Consider the following 8,388-nt stretch of genomic DNA (forward strand, 5'->3'; position numbering starts at 1 on the left):
ACAATTATTCGAATAATATCCATTAATCTGCTATTTTTGTCATTTCATTGATGCATCAGCTAAAAAAAAAAAAAAGGCCGAATTTTTCACCCCTTCATTCCAAAACTTGACTCTATTTCTACTATTAGTGACAGTGCAGAAAACGCACAAATATAAATATAATTTCTGGTTTAATCAAAACAAAAAAGAAGGTCCCTTTATGATTGATTATCGAAAAAAAACATTTATTTGATAAACTATTAGTTGTCGATTGATTAATCGTTGCATCTCTGGTAAGGTATGAAACTTTTTGGACTGTCAAACTACTGAAGACTAAAATAAAAGAGAAAAAAAAAGAATAAGGTTTCTTGATCATCGAATAAACTCCAGGTCAAATCTTATGTGGATGAATTCATCTTTTTCAAGTGGCCACGCTGCACGTATTTCTGGTCACTGGACAAACAATCCTGAACATGGAACAACTCACACGGAATTTACAGCAACGCCCACCTAATATGACTACAAATCATAACACTACATTCTCCCTGCTCTGACTGATTGATAAACTCTCTCTTTATGGGTTTGGTGAACATGTCTAAACGAACAAACTGTGCAGATCACAGGTTGATCCGATTGCATGTCGTCACTCGCACAGTTCAGTTGGACAGTGACGATACAGTCATCAAGCGTTACATTGTGCGACGTTATCATTTAAAGGCAATGCTACAAACGATGCTATTTGGTTTCTTTTTTAAGCTTATATGTAAATCGTGAATGGTGCCATCCAAACTCCCGCCGAGGGAGTCACACTGGCGAGCGCCAGCCCTGCTTGTATTTGACTGCATTTGCTTTCTTTTATCCCAATGTCAACGATACAGTTGCACCATTCAAACCACTTTGGTAGTTTACTCATGGTGGAATGTGACCTCGCTGGACGATGTGTGTGTGTTGTTACCTAGTCTGCTAGAATTCTTGAGATGGATGGTCAAATACCACAATTTGGGAAAAACACAGTTGATCACATTTGACTTAAATTCGAAAGGAATAGTTTGAAATTTGTCATGGCCCGTTGCTCTTTAAATTAGTGATCTACAGCGGAATGCCTTTCAGCGAGGTGTGGTGTCTATCAATTCGCTGCCAACCAGAGGAGCCTTGCAGACAACTTTGCCGTGCCTTTCGGCATTGCCCTGGTTGTCGGCCAAGTAGGCAAAACATTCCGTATGACACTTTGTCTCTCATCTAGCTTCTTTGAGTAGTGGAGAGTCCGCATTGCTCAAGAGTAGCAGTTAGCAGTCACTATCTGACTCCTACAGCACACACTTAAAGGCATTTCCTTCAAGTGCACCGATGGGGGGATACAAGGAGCACACAGGCGAGAACGTCGGCTGACCAGCATCTTAGAGTACTTTACCTCTTTAAATGTACATAGATGTCAGGTATTTTTATTTTATTTTTTTCCAGTGTAAGCATAAAAATAAACCTGGACCAAACCATTTTTGAAACACTATCGCAGTTCAACACTGGTACTGGTGCCAGTACCTGGTGCAACACTACGTTAATTGTCGTAGTAGTAGGCCTGGGCTGACTCCGCGGCTGCAACGAATGACTATTTTGCTAGCCGACGGACTAGTCACCGGAAGTAGTCGTGATTAGTCGACTAATCGGATCCTGTCGTGACCTTCTTAAAATAATTGCCCAAGTCATTTTTTTTTCTTTCAGAAAACAAAAAAAGAACCCCATTCTGATAATCTTCTATCCATCCATCCATTTTCTAATCCCTTTATGCTCACGAGGGTCGCGGATCCTATCCCAACCATCCTCGGGGACCCTGAACTGGTTGCTAGTCAATCGCAGAGCACACATAGGCGCACAACCATCCGCGTTCAAACTCACACCTAGGGGCAATTTCGAGTGTTCTTTTAATAATAGTACCTGGCGAAAAGATACAGTGAGAACATGCAAACCTTAGTCAAAATTTGACTTGGGTAATTATTTTAAGAGGCTGAGAAGTAGGTAAATCGCAGCATATCTCACCAGCGAGCAGCTGTCATGAGCTTACAGCTTTAATTTGTTAAAATGAGGTATGCAACAGAAGACCAAGAGTGGAGACAAATCTGTGAAAGCGGACAGAAATGAACGAACTGTACAAGATGGGAAGAATTTGGGGGGAACGTTAACATTGGATTTTTTTTAAAACACCATCCATTATTTCAAAATTTGACAAGACGGAATCGGATCGATGCCGCAGACAATGTGGACAAACTGGGGATCATATGCGCATTTTTGGGGGACTGTCCAATACTTAAAATATTTTGGGAAGGAATTTGGGGTGAGCTTTGCTCTCTGCTAAATACCCAAATTGAATGGAACCTGATGTTTTTACTCCAATGACCAGAGAGAAGTACGTCAAAGATAAAAATCAAGATGTATCTTTGAAAAATTCTTTTGTTGGTAGCCAAGAAAATGATTACTAAATGCTGCTTTGAGCCATTACCCCCAACCATTGTTCAATGGAGAGAAAGGACAACGAAGGTGTACGATATGGAGAAAATAACTGCTGGGTCAAATTTAAGCACAGACATATTCAAAAAGAGATCGAATCTGCAAATAACACACCTGAACCTTTGGGGGTGCGGGGAGGGCGGGGGTTGTCTTTATTGTTGTCAGATTTGCATTTGTTTCTAAAACAGACAGTTACAGCTTTTATAGAGTGAGAGAAATGGTTGAGACGTTACAGATCTGAAGGTCTCTGTTGTTAACCCCCCACCCCCCAAAAAAAATGGTATGTATCTGAAACGAAATTTGAAAAAAATTCTGAAAGATCAAGAGGAACACCATTTTTAGCAATGTAATGTATCGTAATGTATTGGGTTATGTGTTGTCATTTAGGGGTTGTGGCAAGCATGTCAAATTGCGCAACATTTGAGTTCTCCTGTTTCCGAGTTCTTGAATGCATCACTCTGTTTGGGAGCGAATGTGGGAGCGAGAGATAGCGAGTGAGTGTCTGTGCTCTTCGTGTTTCTGCGTCACGACGGCCATACAGTAGCTGTGGTTTGGTTGTTAAACGGCACTTCACTGACTAATGCCTCCGTAATCCACAGTGGATGCTAAAATATGTTCGCATAAGCAAACCTGACATCGCTGTTACAACATTACATCAAACACACAGCTTCCAGACACAACCGTCCCCATGTCAGAAATGGAATCAGGCATCCGCTACAACATGCGTTCCTTTAATTCTCAACCTTTTCTCTCAGCCATGACAGGCAGGTCTGCATCGCATCAAATGTTACGGCTGAAATGGGCCCCAACTTTCTCACTCTGTTACTAACGCAGGTTAGCCACAGTGAACTTCCCAGTGCTGAGGTCAGTCATAACTCACTATTTGAAGAATTAATCAGTCCGTTATTCTTTTTTTTTTTAAGATTAATCGTTGAATCTAGAAAAAAATGCAACATTTATCTACAATAAAATGATCTCAAATTGGCAGTGCAGAAAAGCGCACGAAAAAAAAAATAAGAGCTCTTGCAGTAATAAAAGATCATAAGAAAAAAGTAAAAAGTGAATTCATATGACATTAGGCTATGAAAAGACCCACTATGCAATTTCGGCGAAAAATTGTTTTTGTCATCCTCCGTCTTTTGTCTCCCCAGTCTCAACTTCCACGTGAAGAATTTCATTCTTGCGCTTGTAACCTCACCTGCATCCCAAGTGACAAAACAATCACATTCTCACACTTAGCTTTTTATGAAGTCAATGTTAATGTTACATACAAGACATTAGACTGATGAAAACGACATACAGAAAAATAAAAACACAACTTCAGGACTTGTCTCTTATCTCATCATGATTGTCTCTCGTATTTTTTTTGGGGTGGGTTCAGTTCAAGGAGTCGAGTTCAGTTGGCTCCCCATTTACCAAACAAGACATTTTGTCCAAAAGATACAAAAAAGACATCATACTGAATAAATGTCAGCATCATATTTTACCGTACTCATCTGCTTTATTTACAAAGTGACGAGTACATTTCCCTTTATGTTCACGGAGTGTTATGTTCACGGAGTGGCACGGCCAATTTTGGGGGGGAAAAATCCTTATTAAGTTAATTAGGTGCAATATTTTGAGGGGAAAAAAAAGAACATATTCACGTGCAAAACTTTATTCTACTGAGAGGAGAAAGTTTGTTTGGATAGCATGCAAGCGTCAATAATGTTTATTTTAATGAAAAAATGAGCACTTGCCTGTGTCAGGACTTGATTGTGCCTGGTTAATCAATATCCAATCATTCACCCTTCCATGCAGCAATAATAATTGCCTATAACCTGATAACATGATAAGCTGTCCGCTGTCGTAACCGCTGTCCCTGAAAAGGGTTAACCAGCAGTGCTTCCATCATCCAAATTCAGCTTTTTTATTGGTTGAGAGCAGTGGTTCTTAACCTTGTTAGAGATACCGAACCCAACCAGTTCAAATGCACATTCACAGAACCTTTCATTAGTGAAAAATAAAAATATAATTTTTTTTTATTTTACAAATTGAAGACATAAAAACTCGCATTTATTAAAAATTGAAAAAAGTAAACAGAATTAGTCTAAGTATAACATATAAGTTGTTCAATTGTGCACAAAATGAACCAGCCAGTGATGGCCAAGCGGGCGTGTCATAACTAATTGACACGTTGAGTCGGGTGTGTCTTATCCTCCAGGGCAGAGGCTCCGTCGAACCGAGACTGATACACCGAACTCCGAGAACCCAGGTTAAGAACCACTGGTTTAGAGACTCAAATGTGTCATGAGGGCATGCTCTGGCTCCCATAGCGCCCGCTGGTCTCTGAACTATAAGATCAATGGAGCGGGTGACAATAATCGCTCGACACAATGAATCGATGATGAAATTCGTTGCCAACACATTCAATTTTTGATTTTTATTGATTCATTGTTGCTGCACTACTTCTGTTAACATCGCGGGTAATCCAGAATAACACTAGAGTGCGTCACGGACAGGAAGATAGCCAGCAGAGAGATGATGCAGTTTTGAGAGGACAACCAAAACTGTAAAAAAATCATCACGATGATGTCGACTTTGAAATCAGCTGTCAACGAATTTGGATGCTGGCGTAGTCGTGACCAGTTGACTTCCACCTATTTATGTAAATGCAGAGACCATGACTCCACTGGCCACCATCATCAGTCAATTACGTTTAACTGTATACGGTTTCCTTTCACTTAAGTTTAAAAATAAACAGCTAAGCAGCACGCAACCGAAGGTGCTGTAGCGTCATTCGGCAGGCTGGAGGCTCTTCGAGAAGGCGATCGGGCGGAAGTTACCGTCGTGGCCATCGTGGAGGACCACGCCAACAGCCTCCCGTTGACAGGTATCAGACATCTGATATCTGATTTTTTTCCATTTTATTTCATTTCTTTAATTTGGGAAAGGCTGAAAATATCCATTTTCATGCATTATTTGAATTGTGACATTTTCGGAGCAAAAAAAAAAAATCAGAACGGTCGCAATTTCCATACCAGTTCTCCTCATTAAAAGGTCATTCGCGTACTAGAGTCTAACCGGGCAGACTTCGGCCAAGAGGCAGGGTGTACACTGGAATGATCGCCAGCCAGTCGCAGATTTCACTTTAACCTCAACTCTGGCTATTCCCAAAACGTGATTTGCATCAAGCTTGCATCATAGATTAGAACAGATCAACGTCGATCATGGCAGCAGGGTAGGAGGAGATTTTTAAGACAAAGCAATCCATTAGTTTCCGCAGAAGTATTTCGGATTTTGCAAGGAAGGAGATCGTCTTGCCAAGTATAGTCATTGTAAATGACCAGAGAACGGGATCGGAAGCACGACAATTTTTCGATGCATCTTGACCAGCCCCATGCAATACAAAAGGCAACCAGCTTGTCCTGAATCAACAGCGGCAGCAGCTGTGCAAGGTAGGCACGGAGCGAAAAGGTGTTACTGCTTTATTTATTCAAAAACTGGATCATACATCTCCTTGTGCCCAAAGAATTACTTCTTATTGCGGAGCACGCAGAGAGGTGTCTTGCTGCCAGACCAAGAAGACCACCTGACATTTTTGAAAAAGAATATGCAAGCCTTTGGTAAAATTGTTTGTTTTGTACAGCTGTTCTTTAAACAGAACGATTACAGCAGCAGCTTAATTCTTGTACAGTTTCACTTTGTTTATGCTCGAGCAGGAAGAGTATTAATACTGAGCTTGTTCTGACATGAATGTTGTTTTACACTTTGGAATCAGTCAAGCATAGTTGATTTCAAAATGAAATCCAATCAAGCAGCATTCATTTGTGTTTATTTACCTTCAATTAGTATTGGTCTATTGACAGAAAAGCCATTGTTACCGTATCGCCAGTATCGCACACATTTAAAGAGCCATTTCCAACACTTTAGATTGGTCAATCATTTGTTAAAAAACAACACCGCACTGGCCAATAGTCTAGATCTGTGACAGAAATACAAAATTTACCAAAATGACATGAGAGGTTGCGGCCCAAACCCAGCGATACAATACAAACCAGTAGCCAAAGCTCCAGACGAGACTATTCATTCATTCATTTGCTATTCAGCTTTATCCTCACTTGGGTCGCGGTGGGTGCTGCAGCCTATCCCAGCAGTCTTCAGGCAGCAGGTGGGGGACACTCGAAACTGGTTGCCAATCGCATGGCACACATAAACGAACAACCAATCGCACTCAAATTCACAACTCAGGACAATTTGGAGTGTTCCATTAACCTGCCATGCATGTTTTTGGAATGTGGGAGGAAACCGGAGTACCCGGAGAAAACCCACGCAGGCACAGGGGAGAACATGCAAACTCCAAACAGGGAGGCCAGAGCTGGAATTGAACCCGGTACCTCTGCGCTGTGAGGTCGACGTGCTAACCAGTCAACCGCCGGGCAACCCCAGACAAGACTTACTTTTTATCAAGCACAGTGGACCCTGGCCTTTTTGAGGTGCAAGTAGAACATTTAGAGGATCACACTGTAAAACGACCTGCCGTGTGATTCCGCGACATTACTGATAAATGGACTTAAGCGTGGGGCGCAAATTTTCTCAGCAACAAAAAACATTCAATATGAGTAATAGTTTTGACCACCAAAACAAACCCACAAAATGAGTGCGTGAGTAGATGAAAAATGGACTTAAACTTTCTCCAATATTAGAGAGTAACAACAAAACAAACAAACAAAACAACAGTGTACCGAAAGGCAGCACAGCAATACGAACATGCGACGATAGGCCACTGCTGAAACCTTGGTGACAAGCCTTCTTTTCATTGCTCTTATGAGGTCGGCAAGGTGTAAATATCTGAAAGTCTTCCCAGTGCTGAGGTCAGTCCATCTCCCTTTTTCCCGTCTGCGAGTACAGCTGCGCCTGAGCCAACAAGCTCGAGTCAAAGCCTCGCATGACGCCAGCTGTGAAACGGGTCGCGGTGTTGTGCATCAGTCTCCGTCGACGATATACATGCTTAACACTCAATCGCGTTTCACCGACACAAGGGTGCCAGGGCCCTCACAAAGGACTTTCAATCGGCTGTGCCTATTTGGGCAGAGAGTGGTGTGCACATGGGACTCTGCCGAGCTCGTTAGAGCAAGGGTGTGGACCACAAATGGCTAGCAACTCATTGAAATCTCACTATGAGGACACGCGAGACGTGAACTTGGCCAGCACCGACGTTAACTGTCACATTTGAATTTGCGGGGAAGTCCACAATAAACGCCTGTAAGGACATGAATGGAAAAGAACATTTGGCTGCCACATCTGATGTTTTCATCATATGCTGAAGCAGCGATTCTCAACTGGTGGGTCGGGATCCAAGTGGGCCTCGGAGCCATTTTGGATGGGTCGCGGACAGCTAGTCAAAAAATGACATGGATTCTTCTTTGGATGGTTCCAGAATATTACAGAGGCAAATCAAGCTCCCACATGGAGGATATGAGGTAAGCGACAGCAAGTCTGGCTTCCTTCTTTCACCACTATTTTACTCTCTAAACAAATACAATGCAGATCAGACTCTGGCTGGAGAACGTTTTGGTGAGCAACACCTACCAGTGAGAACCGATCACTGAGTGCACTTTGCATCAAAAAGGTTCCAACTCCACAGGTGTTTACTCTGAGACACTAAATATGATATTAACAATAATTACAATTGGAAATGGTCACACTAAATGTGTGATTCTTCCTTTGTACTCAAACATATACAGTAAATATTCCCATCCCCGGAATTCTATGAAAAGGAATATCCTTCACCCGTAATAAAAACCTATGCATTAACATTTTAACTACGATATTACGTGTTACCGGAACTTACGTAAGCGGAAATTCCACGAGCCATAACCCGGATGGAGGTGTAATGCCGTGGGAGCTTAAATACACACAAAGACC

General features: G+C 41.9%; 1 protein-coding gene across 2 annotated transcripts in view; it reads right to left on the reverse strand.

Annotated features, from left to right (window-relative positions):
* The window catches only part of atf7a (activating transcription factor 7a), a 48,952-nt gene that overhangs the window by 30,406 nt on the left and 10,158 nt on the right, over positions 1–8,388 (reverse strand). The gene's annotated exons all lie outside the window — the stretch shown is intronic.

This window comes from Hippocampus comes, unplaced genomic scaffold, assembly GCF_001891065.2.
Source record: "Hippocampus comes isolate QL1 unplaced genomic scaffold, H_comes_QL1_v1.1 scaffold290, whole genome shotgun sequence".
In the NCBI taxonomy this organism is placed as follows: domain Eukaryota; kingdom Metazoa; phylum Chordata; class Actinopteri; order Syngnathiformes; family Syngnathidae; genus Hippocampus; species Hippocampus comes.